Consider the following 14294-nt stretch of genomic DNA (forward strand, 5'->3'; position numbering starts at 1 on the left):
TCAAGGACCACACCTGTGTATCTTCTGAATGTTCTCATCTGCTCCCATGGTGGAATTCTATCATTAACTATATCTTATGTCCTCATTACTGTGGCTCTAAAATAAACCCTCATGTCTCTGGAGTTAACCTTTCATGTTAGCCTTCTAGAAAACTCATGAGTTTTCCTGGACATCTATAATTCCATATGCTCTTTAAAATCAGCTCAAACAACCAAACACAGACAGATGAACACATACACACATATGCACACCTGGCATATTGGTACAGAATTCATTTTTTTCAATGTTGAGTCTTAATTCCCCCACTGAATTAGACACTCACAACTTTTTCTCCTGTTATTTTGGACTACTGAGAGAGTTCACTCAATTTTATCAGTACATTCTACATAGTTCCTAGATTTAAAAGCTGAACCCTTCATTTTATTTGCTAATCAACTGTTGCTTGAATATACATATGATACACAATTAATTTTGCACACTAATCTTGCTTCAGTAATCTTACTAAATTCACTCATTCATCTTAATAATGTAAGGGAAAATGCCTTCTCACCATTAAGCATACTTTTTCCTGGGAATGATTTGTGAGTGTGTGTCAGACTAAATAGGTTTTTCCTGTTTCGAGTGTGCTGCCTACATCTTTGGAGATAACCCCACTAGTCCCCGTGGTTCTTCCGAGGTGTGAACTGCACTGGCTGCTCAGTAGACATAAAACTGCAACTTCATTCTCCTGTAACGCTCAATCTGGTCAGTTCTGCCAAATTAACCTAATGACAAGGACAAGGCTATGTCATTTCTCATGCAGGAGCCAAAAGCTGCCAAGACAGGGCTGCCTGGGAGTCCAAGCAATGCCCAGGTCTCCAGAGAACAGACTGTCAGGCCAACTGGTCCCTGATAGGTGCCATCCATCGGCAGAGAAGCTGGCTGAGCATGGACAACGGAGCATAGCATTGTCTTTCTTCTCCTCTGGCTATAAATAGAAATCACCTGATCCTCTATAGAAGAACAGTGTTTGTCCTGTATAGTCCAGAGATGCAGTTTTCAGATGCCTGCACAGATCTGAGAAGGAAATTTCCAGCAGAAATCATGAAAATATCAAACTCAAAAAGAAAAAAACCTCTCAAAGTGATCTGCCAAAATGTCACTATATTCACTGTGGAGCTCATTTAGCAAATTATACTCTACTAATCTTGAAGTTATTCTGTGTTGGGGAAAACCGTGCCTGCCTCTGTAATCCTGAGTGGAAGTAGGTTGTGACTAGGTGAAATGAGTCTTCATTTTGCAATGCTCTGTGGTAACCATAAGGTCCCTCAGAGTTGGAAATATGAGCTGTCTTTGAAAGCAGGCTTAATTATATGATGAAAGTTCACTGTTCATGGGGCTGGAGGCAAGAGGTGACTCGGTGGTAAAGAGAGCTTGCTGCTCTTGCAGAGAAGGTGGTTCTGTTCCCAGCACACATGTGGCAGTTTGCAACTGGCTGTAGGTCCAGTTCCAGAGGATGTGATATGTCATCTGACTCCCATGGACTCTTGTATGTATGTGGATGCATGCAATTAATACACTTCAGCAAACATACATATACATAAAATAAAATAAATATATGTTTTTGAAGGTTCACAAGTTCAAGCCAATAATTGAAACTGAAGATTTCTGTTCCACAGGTTATTTTTGATATTGTTAGCATGACTGGTGTTTCTCAGAAATAGTCACTAAATTTATAAATTGCAGGTGTCTTTAACACTGCTCAAAAACAGAACACTTCAAATTTTATACAGGCTTATGAATAAAGAAATGTTTTCAATGTTGGTATTCTCTTTCATTTAAGCAATGAGGTACCTTATCCTTAAGTAAATGAGCGAGCTGTTATAACTAAACTTACCTAAAATATACACTGTCAGTTCCTAATTCACCTACTGAAGTTGGAAATTGTACCTTAAGCAGTAATGAGCACGTTAAGTTCTTTTATGGTTTGTTCAAGAATGAAAGTTTGATGATAAACACAGGAAAATACCAGGGTTATAATCTACTAAATTGACTTGGAAAAAATAATTAATTTTGCAAATTCAAAAAAAAACAGAACTGATAAGAACTTTAAATGTTTGAAGTACATGAAATTTTTAATGACTTCTTTAGGAAAAAAGCCTGGGTTGCAAGTTTGATTTAAACTTTTAACAACTGATACTTTATTTGTTACTTGATGTACTAGACTTCTAAAAATAAAAGTAGAATGTCTCCTCTCTTCTCTACTCACTAAAAGCTGATGTGTAAAAACTATTACTGTTTCTTTCTCACACACAAGGTAAAGTCACCTGGGCCTGGTATTTCACCTACATGAGGACTTTTAATTACTCAGTGGGTTCTTTTAGTTATTGGAGAATTCATCAGAAGTTTTATTATTAAATAAGTTGAATTTTTCAAGTAGTTTCCATTCAACTTTTTTTTTAGTTTGGTGTCAATTATTGTAAAATCATCCACTGCATGCTTAAATTCAGTTTTAGTCCCAGAATCTCCATTTGTTCCTTCTGCCAACTTTGTGCTGATGTTTTAAATCCTATCTCTGCTGCATTCATGATGGTTAATGACAGGTAACTGATAATTTCCTATATCTGAATGCCTTAGGAGTCTGTTGCTATCATCTTGGGGTATAAACAAGTCTTATCTCCCTTCATAATATGCGATTGACTTGCTTACATTTTCAGCATTGCTTTATAAACTAAGAGATGATTTGAACTCCTGGATAAGTTCCCTTACTAAAGGGAGCTTCCCTTTCCTGGAGGCCAATCACATTGTGTCATGAACAATCCCAAATTAACACAATCAGACCAGGGTTTAGACAAAGCTAAGCTTTAGTGCTTGCTCAGATGGACCTATATACATTTTGCTTCCCCTTATTCAAACAGTGATTCTAACTCAGATATATGCGACTCTGCAAAAAAAAAAAAAAAAAGTTACCACTTGCTGGACTTTCATAAATCTCTTTTTAAAAATATCTGCTCATCTCATTATCAGAAAATGAAATAAGCAAATTCCTTGAAAGAAAAAAAAAGTCAGTCCCAAAGGCACAGAGCTATTGCACCCAAGGAATAACCTTATTGCGCCTCTAGAGCCTACTTATAGATTGACAGGGCCATTAAATTAGATAGAAAATATTTCTTCAGGTTCCTAGCTGCCTTGAGGGGCAAGTTGATCTAAAGCAGGCATTTCCAGAAGGCCTCTCACCACTGAATTATTTTAAAATCAAATCTATCATATCCTCTAGTCAAAAATCTGTATTCCAACATATATATTCACAACCTCTGCTCCTTCACTACACACTCATGTTGTACCATCTCAAACCTCAATAATCTACAATAACAACAACAACAACAGTGAAGGCTTGTGTCATCAATGGCTTCTGTCTAGTTAAGCCAAAATGTTGTTTCTTATTTCTCTTTCCTTTCTAGCATCTCCACATTTATCAACATGTATATTTGGTATTTTTTCCGGAAACCATCTCTTTCCCTTCTGTCCATATTATAATTTTGTTCCTCTCGTGGGCTCATCTTCCTCTGTCAAGAAAATTAATGTTTTATTTCTCAACGGTTGAAATACAACCCTGTCTCCTTCACACTCTGTGTTCTCTTTGGTGATCCCATTCAGCCAAGAGAAATAACTTATGTATATTTGAAAATAATTCATATGTTTTTATGTCTAACTCAGACCCATCCTCTCAGCTCCAGATCCATAAATCCAAGGAGTGCTTGAAACTTCCTCCTTAATATCATAAAACACACCTGAAAAGAAGAGAGTTAAAAGCCGAAGTGGTAATTAACTGCAACTAAAGAGAAGCAGCTAGAATGGTTGTCAACAAAAAGGACAAATGAAAATAAATGCTGGGTAGAGTGTGAGGACAGAGAAATTCCTATGCCCTGTTTTATTAGTATAACTGTAATGAGGGTCCTCAGAAGAATAAAGTAGAATAAACTATCATATACTCCAGCAGCTGAACCTGTGGAGGGTGGACAAAGTAACATTAACACATCAAAGAGGTGCTTGGACTACATATATGGTTCAATATATAATTACATTTTATATACAATTTAGCCATTAAAGATTAGTAAAAGCCTGTCATTTGTGACAAAGTGGATAAGCCCGAATTATCTGATAAGTGATAGGGGCCAGGCAGAGATAAGCAGTATAAATTCTCATTCACATGCAGAAGCTAAAGCTTCTAATACACTGTTAAGATAGTAGAGTCATTATTGCGTAGAGGAAGCATGGAAGAAGGTTGAACAATGGGATTAACACTTACTTCAATGAGATAAGTAATTTCTGTTGCCCTGAAGCACATCAGGGTGTCTAGTCTGTGACAACATAGGTTTCACAATGAACTAGAAGAATGAGTCAGCTCTAAAACTGACAGCCGCTTGACGACCAAACTGCTAACTCTCCTGATAAGATCCATAAACACTATATAGATTCACTGAATAACCACAATATACCCATTGAATATGTACAATTATATGGCAATTCAAAACTTTAAAGTGGAAAAAAATGGGGCCACCAATCAGCAAATCGACCTGGGAGAGAGAGAATAAAGTTACAATGCAAAATCAGAGGCATCGAACAGAAAGAATGTGCTCAAAATACATCATATACTGGCATGAAAATGACCTATAAAACACTGTGCAATAAAAAACAGACTTGATGTTACTATTGTATTATTTAATGTGCCCCATACTCAAATTTGTCTAAATTTTATTCATAAGTTTTTCTAGTATTTTTCTCCTGAATCATATCACAAATAGCAAAGTGACTTTGATTGTCATGGTTATTTTTTAAACTTCTTTTGTTTTTATTGGATATATTTTATTGACATTTCAAATGGTATCCCCTTTCCTGGATTCCCCTTCATGAACTCCTTATCACATCCCCTTCACCCTGTTTCTATGAGGGTACCAACCCACCCACCTACTCCCTCCCACCTCCCCACCATAATATTTTCTTACAATGGGGCATCAAACCTTGCCAGAACCAAGGGTTCTTTTCCTTTTGATGCCCAACAAGGCCATCCTCTACTACATATGCAGCTGGAACCATGGGTCCCTCCATGTGTACTCTATGGTGGTTTAGTCCCTGGGAGCTCTGGTTGGTTGGTATTGTTGTTCTTATGGGGTTGCAAACCACTTCAGCTCCTTCGATTCTTTCTCTAACTCCTTCATTGGGGACCACTTCTCAGTTCAATGGTTGGCTGTGAGCATCTGCCTCTGTATTTGTCATGATCTGACAGAGCCTCTCCGCTCAGGAGACAGCTAGATCAGGCTTCTGTCAGCATGTACTTCTTGGTATCAGCTATATGATCTGGGTTTGGTGAATGCATATGGGCTAGCTCTCCAGGTGGCCCAGTCTCTGGATGGCCTTTGCTTCAATCTCTGCTTGAAACTTTGTCTCCATATTTCCTGCTGTGAAATCTTTGTTCCCCCTTCTAAGAAGGACTGAAGCATCACCAATTTGGTATTCCTTCTTCTTGAGTTTCATGTGGTCTGTGGATTTAAGTTTAAATTACTTGGGTAATTCAAGTTTAAGAACTAATATCCACTTATCAGTGAGTGCATAGCATGTGTGGGTTTTGTTTTGTTTTGTTTGTTTTGTTGTGACTGGGTTACCTCACTTTGGATGATATTTTCTAGTTCCATTTATTTGCCTAAAAATGTCATTGTTTTTAGTAGCTGAGTAGTACTCCATTGTGTAAATGTGCCACATTTTATATCCATTCCTCTGTTGAACAACATCTGGGTTCTTTACTGATTCTGGCTATTACAAATAAGGCTGCTATATACATGGTGGAGCATGTGTCCTTATTAAATATTAGAGCATCTTTTGAGTATATGCCCAAGAATGGGTGGTATACCTAGGTCCTCAGGTAGTAGTATGTCAAATTTTCTGAGAAACCTCCAAACAGATTTCAAGAGTGGTTGTACTTGCAATTTTACCAACAATGAAAGACTGTTCTTTTCTCTACATCCTCACCATAATCTCCTGTTACCTAAATTTTTTATCTTAGCCATTCTGACTGGTGTAAGGTAGAATCTCAGGGTTGTTTTGATTTGCATTTCCCTAATGACTAGGGATGTTGAACATTTCTTTAAGTGCTTCTCAGCCATTTGATATTCCTCAGCTGAGAATTTTTTAGCTCTGTACCCCATTTTTAATAAGATTATTTGATTCTCTGGAGTCCAACTTCCTGAGTTCTTTGTATAGATTGGATATTAGCCCTCTATTAGATGTAATATTGGCAAGGACTTTTTCCCATTCTGTTAGTTGCTATTTTGTCCTAATGACTGTGTCCTTTGCCTTACAGAAGCTTTGCAATTTCATGAGGTCCCATTTGTCAATTCTTGATCTTAGAGCATAAGTCATTGGTGTTCTGTTCAGAAAAGTTAACCCAGTGCCCATGTGTTCGAGGCTCTTCCCCACTGTCTCTTCTATTAGTTTAGTGTATCTGGCTTTATGTGGAGGTCCTTGATCCACTTGGACTTGAGCTTTGTTAAGGGCAATAAGAATGGATCAATTTGCATTCTTCTACATGAAGACCATCAGTTGAACCAGTATCATTTGTTGAAAATGCTACATTTTTTCTACTAAATGGTTTTAGCTCCTTTGTCAAAGACCATAAGTGTGTGGGTTCATTTTTGGGTCTTCAGTTCTATTTCATTGATCTACCTGCCTGTCTCTGTACCAGTACCATGCTGTTTTTAACACAATTGGTTTGTAATATAGCTTGAGGTCTGGGATGATTACTTCTCTAGAAGTTTTCTTGTTGTTGAAAATTGTTTTTGCTATCATGTATTTTTATGTTATTCCAAATAAATTTGCAAATTTCTCATTCTTTTTTTTTAACTTAAGCAGTCTTTAATGAAAGCCATGCAAGAGATCTCTCTACTCTTTCATCTTCTCAGTCATGTCTTCCTTGTATTTGCCCTTCTCTTTCCCTACTTGTCTGGACCTGACTTTCCCTTCCAGGATCTTCTTGTGGTCCTTGTCCAGCTTTAGCCTGGTGATGACCACCTTGCTGGGGTGGACACCCACATGGACAGTTGTGCCATTAGCCTTCTCTCTCTGGACTCATTCAATGAAGATGACATATTTCTTCCTGTACACTTGGACCACTTGGCCAATCTGCTGGCCTTCGTAATCTGTGAACAACCTGAACTTCATCATCCTTTTGAATGGTCATAGACCAAACGTTATACTTCTGTCTCAGTTCTTTGGAAAGAAGGGAAGATATGATCTTCCTCTGAATGTGAGAAGGTGCATTGAAATGCCATTTGCGGTTCTTGTTTCTGTCAGAAGTCACGAAGAGATTAAACTTCATCTTGGTGGCTTGCGATCAAGCGATGGCCACAAAAGGAAAGAGCTAAATTGCTCATTCTAACTCTGTGACGAATTAAGTTGGAAAATTAAAGGGGATTGCATTGAATCTGTAGATTGCTTTTTGCAAGATGGCCATTTTTACTGTATTAGTCCTGACTGTCCATGAGCATGAGAGACTTTTCCATCTTCTCAGGTCTTCTTCAATTTCTTTCTTCAGGGACTTGAAATTTTTGTCATATAGATCTTTCACTTGCTTGGTTAGTGTCACATCAACATATTTTACATTATCTGGTATCATTGTGAAAGGTGTCATTTCCCTAATTTCTTTCTCAGCCTGTTTATCCTTTGAGTAGAGGAAAGCTACTGATTTGTTTGAGTTAATTTTATATCCAACCAGTTTGCCAAAGTTGTTTATCAGCTGTAGCATTTCTCCAGTGGAATCTTTGAGGTCACTTAAGTATACTATCATCATCTACAAATAGTGCAAATAGTGATATTTTGACTTCTTCCTTTGGAATTTATATCTCTGACTTTTTTTTTTTTTTTTTTTTTTTTTTTTTTTTTTTTTTTGTCTAGTTGCTCTGGCTAGGAATGGGCTTTCTTGTCTAGCACCTGATCTTAGTAGAATTGCTTCAAGTTTCTCTCCATTTAGTTACATGTGGGCTACTGGTTTGTTCTATATTGTTTTTACTGTGTTTAGAAATAGGCCTTGAATTCCTGATCTTTGCAAGACTTTGAACATGAAGGGGCGTTAAATTTTGCCTAATGTTTTCTCAGCATCTAATTAAGATGATAATGTAAATATTTTCTTTCAGTTTGGTTAAATAGTGGACTATGTTGATGGATTTCCATATATTGAACCATCTCTGCATCCATTGGTTGACGCCTACTTGATCACGATGGATGATTGTGTTGATGTGTTCTTGGGTTCGGTTTTCAAGAATTTTATTGAGTATTTTTGCATATTCATAAGTTTTCTTTCTTTTTTGGGTTTTTGTGTGCTTTAGGTATATGCATAATTGTGGCTTCATAGAATGGATTGAGTAGTGTTCCTTCTGTTTCTATTTTGTGGAATAATTTAGAGAGTATTGTTATTAGGTCTTCTATGAAGGTCTGATAGAATTCTGAACTAAACTCATCTGGTCCTAGACTTTTTATGTTTTGGAAACATTTGATGACAGTTTCTATTTCTTTAGGAATTATGGGACTGTTTAGATGATTTATCTGATCCTGATTTAAGTTTGGTACCTAGTACCTGTCTAGAAAATTGTCCATTTTCTCCAGATTTTTATGGAGTATAGACTTTTGTAGTAGGATCTGATGATTTTTTCAAATTTCATTGGTTTTTGTTCTTATGTCTCCCTTTCTATTTCTGATTTTGTTAATTTTGATACTGTATCTGTGCCTCATGGTTAGTATGACTAAGAGTTTATCTATATTATTAATATTCTCAAAGAACCAGCTCCTGGTTTTGTTGGGGTTTTTTTTTTTTTTTTTTTTTTTTTTTTTTTTTTTTTTTTTTTTGTATAGTTCTCTTTTTTCTACTTGTGTTGATTTCAATCCTGAATTTGATCATTTCTTGGGTGTATTTACTTCTTTTTATTCTAGAGTTTTCAAATGTGCTGTCAAGTTGCTAGTGTATGCTCTCTCCAGTTTCTTTTTTGGAGGCATTCAGAGCTATGATTTTTTTCTCTTAGTGCTGCTTTCATTGTGTCCCATAAGTTTGGGTAAGTTGTGCCTCTGTTTTTATAAAAATTCTTTAAAAAGTCTATAATTACTTTATTTCTTTCTTTATCATTGAGTCGAGTGTTGTTCAGCTTTCATGTATATGTGGGCTTTCTGTTGTTTTTGTTTTTATTGAAGACCAGCCTTAGTCTGTGGTTATCTGATAGGATGCATGGGATTATTTCAATCTTCTTGTATCTGTTCAGGCCTGTTTTGTGACCTATCTTATGGTCAATTTTGGAGAAGGTACCATGAGGTGCAGAGAAAAAGGTGGGGTTTTTGTTTTGTTTTAAGATAAAATGTTCTAAGATATCTGTTTCATCCATTTGGTTCATAACTTCTGTTAGTTTCACTGTGTTTCTGTTTTCTTTGATTTTTTTCTGTTTCCATGATCTGTCCATTGATGAGAGTGGGGTGTTAAAGTCTCCCATTTTTATTGTGTGAGGTGCAATGTGTGCTTTGAGCTTTAGTAAGGTTACTTTTATGAATTTAAGTGCCCTTGCATTTTGAATATATATACTCAAAATTGAGATTTCATCTGGTTGGATTTTTTTCTTTGATGAGTATGAAGTGTCCTTCCTTATCTTTTTTGATAACTTTTGGTTGAAAGTCAATTGTATTCAATATTAGAATGGCTACTCCAACTTCTTTCTTGGGGTCATTTGCTTGGAAACATTTTTTTCAGCCTTTTACTCTGAGGTAGTGTCTATCTTTGTCACTGAGGTGCAATTTCCATATGTAGCAAAATGTTGGGTCCACTTTATGTTCCCATCTCTTAGTCTATGTCTTTTTATTAGGGAATTAAGTTTGTTGATGTTGACCAATGATTGTTGCTTCCTGTTATTTTTGTTGTTAGAAGTGGAATTATGTTTATGTGTCTTTCTTATTTTGGGTTAGTTGAAAGAAAATTGCTTTTTTGCTTTTTCTTAGCTGTAGCTTTCTTCCTTTTTTTTTTTTTTTTTGGAGTTTACCATATATTTCCTTTGTAGGGCTAGGATATGTGGAAAGATATTCTGTAAATTTGGTTTTGTCATGAAATATCTTGATTTCTTCATCTACGTTAATTGAAAGTTTTGCTGGGTATAGTAACCTGGGCTGGCATTTGTGGTTCTCACAGGATCTGTATGACATCTGCCCAGGATCTTCTAGCTTTCATAGACTCTGTTAAGAAGTCTGGTGTGATTCTCATAGGTCTGCCTTCATATGTTACTTGATCTTTTTCCCTTAGTGCTTTCAAATTCTTACTTTGTTTTGTGCATTTGCTGTTTTGACTATTATGTGACAGTAAGACTTTCTTATCTGTCCCAATCTATTGAGAGTTCTGTAGGCTTCTTGTATGATTATGGACGTCTCTTTTTTGTTTTTTGTTTGTTTGTTTGTTTGTTTTGTTGTTGTTGTTGTTGTTTCTTACATTAGGAAAGTTTTCTTCTATAATTTATTTTGTTGAAGATGTTTACTGGCCCTTTAATTTGTGACTCTTCACACTCTTCGATACCTATTATCCTCAGGTTTGATCTTTCACTGTGTCCTGGATTTCCCATATGTTTTGGGTTAGAAGCTTTTGCATTTTGCATTTTCTTTGACTGTATCAAGGTTTTCTATGATGTCTTCTACCCCTGAGATTTTCTCTTCAATCTCTTGTATTCTGTTGGTTATGCTGTGTCTATGAGTTCTGATCTCATTTCTAGGCTTTCTTTCTCCAGGGTTTTCCTCTTTGTGATTTTTTTTTCTATTTTTGTTTTAGATCTTACTTGGTTTGTTCAATTCTTTACCTGTTTGGTTGTTTCCTCTTTAAGGGCTTCTACCTGTTACCTGTGTTGTCCTGTATTTCTTTAAGGGAGTTATATATGACCTTCTTAAAGTCCTCTAACATCATCATGAGTTGTAATTATAAATCAGAATCTTGCTTTTCCAGTGTGTTGGGTATCCAGGACTTGCTGTGGTGGGGGAACTTGGTTCTGATGAATGCCAAGTGGCCTTGGTTTCTGTTGCTTAGGTTCTTGGGCTTGCCTCTCACAATCTGTTTATCTCTGGTGTTACTGGTCTTGCTGACTCTGACAGTGGCTTGCCCCTTCTGTAAGCTTGTTTGTCAGTACTACTGGGGAACTAGCTGTCTCCCAGCAGGTTCTGGGGATAGGGTGCTGTGGCACAAGGTCAGCTCTGGGCACAGGTAGAAACTAGAAGGATCCAGTACCAGACTTATACTTGGTTCCTGTGTTATGAGAGCTCTGGGCAGGTTCCTCTTGGGCCAGGAATTTGAGCAGAAGTGTTGGTCTCACCTGTGCTCTCAGATGTACCAGCACTCCTGAGAGACAAGCTTTCTCCCAGTAGGGTCAAGGTACAGAGAGCTCTTAGACTGGGTCTGCTCTGGGCACAAGTGGAAACTGGAAGCTCATTGTCTTTTTTTAAATATAGAATACTGAACCCTTGTGTGTGCATGCACACAGGCGCATGTGTGCAGGTAGACACATACACACACATAGTATTTTTAATTGTTTTGATTTGGGGTTTTTTTTAACGGTCTCACATGATTGACAGTTTTAAAAGCTATAAAGCAAAAGTCTTGTTGAGTGTCCTACATTTTGAGTTTTTCATATTGTTACTTTCTAATTAAACTTACATTATGTAATTTTGTAAAAATACAATAGATTTTGGTATAGTATTCTCATCAAAAGCCACAGTTAGACAACAGTGGAAGGTTCAATATTAAATCTCATTAATATTCTCATAAGTTATTGTCTTAGTTACTTTTTTGTTGCTGAGATAAAAATACCTTAACAAAGGCAAGAAGGGAGAAGATGTTGACTTTGGCTCACAGTTTAAGGTTAAGTCTGTTGTAAGACAGAAAATAACAACAGCAGTGTCTTGAGACAGTTGGTCACATTGTAACCATACTCAAGAAGCAGAGAACAAAGAATACTTGAATTCAGTTCACTTTTTGTTTTTATAGTCCAGGACCATTTCCAAGAGAATGGTGCAACCCACAGTGGACAAGCCTTTTCACCAAAATTAACTTAATCAAGATAATTTCAACAGGTATGTCCAGAGGCCTGTCTCCCAAGTGACTAGATCTCATCAAGTTAAAAACTGAGATTAGCTGTCATTACTCCACACTTACCTACCTGACACCCAAACACATCCTTTAAATAATAACCTTCTATCCCTTGTCCCCAAAGCCTCACATTCATCTCATAATGCAAAATACAACCAAACTTCAAATGTCCTCATAATCTTTAACAATTCCAACAGTTTGAAATTTGATATAGGAAAGGTGAATCGGTGCATAAGAACACACATTGCTCTTGCAAACGATCTAGGTTTAGTACCAACATCCATGTGGAAGCTCACAACCATCTATAACTTCAGTTCTAGAAAACCCAATATCCTCTTCTGGCCTCCATGGATGCTCACATACAAACACACACACACACACACACACACACACACACACACACACACACACTAAAACAAACCTTAAAAGAAATGAAATAAAATTTGGAAAAAATAAACAACAAAGGGTAATATACAAGTGAATAGAAATAATTTTCTTAAGTAGAAACCCTGGAGATAAAGACTAAATGACAGAACGGTAATCAAGCTTTTTTTTTTTTTTTTTTTTTTTTTTTGAGTAAGAACAAGTAAACTCAGAACCAGAATGGGCAGTTATCTAGTCAGACAAGAAAAAATAATGTCAATTTCTCTCATTATTTAATTATTTAAGTCCAAGTTCAAGCTGCTATAGGACTCATACTACTTCATAACATGGTAGACAGGGGCTCATGGAAAGAACTTCTGCCTGAGTGGTAGATAGGAGCCTGCGGAAGATGTTGAAACATCATCTGTAAACTTGCTTTGTAACCTCTTGCCCACACAGAAACAAAGTCAAGCTTATACCTACAAGACCTAACCAAGTCTCATGACATTTAACCCAGCCTCTTAAGAAAACCACTGACTATATGGCTATGGCGTGGGGTCAGATGGGAGCTTCCTCCGCAGGTATGAGCAGTTTGGCTACGATGGTCGTTTACATCGCCCTGAAAGAAGACCTAAAAATGGACGGCCGTGGGCATGGCGGCGCTCACCACCCGACCCAAGTGGGAACAGGCTGGTGCTGCCGAAAGGTACACGGCCTACCTGGAGGGCAAGTGCATAGAATGGTTCCTCAGATATGTGGAGCATGGGAAGGAGAGGCTGCTGCGCACCAATTCCCCAAAGGCACATGTTTACCCATCACCTCAGATCTGAAAATGAAGTCATCCTGAGGTGCTGGGCCCTGGGCTTCTACCCTGCTGACATCACCCTGACCTGGCAGTTGAATGGGGAGAATCTGATCCAGGATATGGAGTTTGTGGAGACCAGGCCTGCAAGGAATGGTACTTTTCAGACGTGGCAGTACCTCTTGGGAAGGAGCAGAATTTCACATGCCGTGTGCAATATGGGGGGCTGTCTCAGCCATTCACCCTGAAATGAAAGCCTGCTCCATGCACTGGCTCTAACATGGTGACCACTGCTGTTCTGGTTGTCTGGGAGCTGTGGCCATCATTAGAGCTGTTGTGAAAAGATGAGGAAAAACACAAGTAGAGACAGCTCCCAGAACTCTGACATGTCTCTCTCAGATTGCAAAGCATGAAGACAGCCTGCCTGGAGTGGACTGGGTGACAGATGGTGTGCTCAGGTCTCTCCTGTGACATCCAGAGGCCTCCGTTTTCTTTAGACAACAGTGTCTGCTGTTCTCTGTGATCCTATGGCCTCAGTGTGATGAACTGTGGAGCCTGTCCACCCCTGCACAGCAGGACACTGTTCCTGCACTGCCTGTGCTCCCTTCCACAGCCAGCCTTCCTCAGAGAGACAGGCAGGAGGTAACATCTGCATCCTGTTGCCTCCGTGTTGCCCTGAGCAGCAGCTCTTCACTTCCACACTGAGAATAAGAATCTGAGTCTGAGGCCTGGAGAGATGGCTCGGTGGTTAAGAGCACTGATTGTTCTTCCAGGGGTCTTGAGTTCAAATCCCAGGAACCATATGGTGACTCACATTCATCTGTAATCAAATCTGATGCCCTCTTCTGGTGTGTCTGAAGACAACTACAGTATAGTTATATATAATACATAAATAAATGTTATTTTAAAAAAGAAAAAGAAAAAAAAAACACTAACCAATATCTTTATGTCATAATCATTTCTCCAAAGCCCTGCTTCCTGTCACAGCTACATTAAGAAAAT

At 37.8% G+C, this 14294-nt stretch overlaps 2 pseudogenes across 2 annotated transcripts; one reads left to right on the top strand and one right to left on the bottom strand.

Annotated features, from left to right (window-relative positions):
• Positions 1–6915: 6915 nt before the first annotated feature.
• On the bottom strand, positions 6916–7387 carry LOC308417877 (ribosomal protein uL24-like; annotated as a pseudogene). The gene has a single exon. The product of its transcript is annotated as a ribosomal protein uL24-like (transcript).
• Positions 7388–8249: 862 nt separating this feature from the next.
• LOC308417520 (H-2 class I histocompatibility antigen, L-D alpha chain-like) lies at positions 8250–13640 on the top strand (annotated as a pseudogene). The gene is made up of 2 exons: positions 8250–8277; positions 13053–13640. The product of its transcript is annotated as an H-2 class I histocompatibility antigen, L-D alpha chain-like (transcript).
• Positions 13641–14294: the final 654 nt, after the last annotated feature.

Source organism: Micromys minutus, assembly GCF_963924665.1.
Source record: "Micromys minutus genome assembly, chromosome: 2".
NCBI lineage: Eukaryota > Metazoa > Chordata > Mammalia > Rodentia > Muridae > Micromys > Micromys minutus.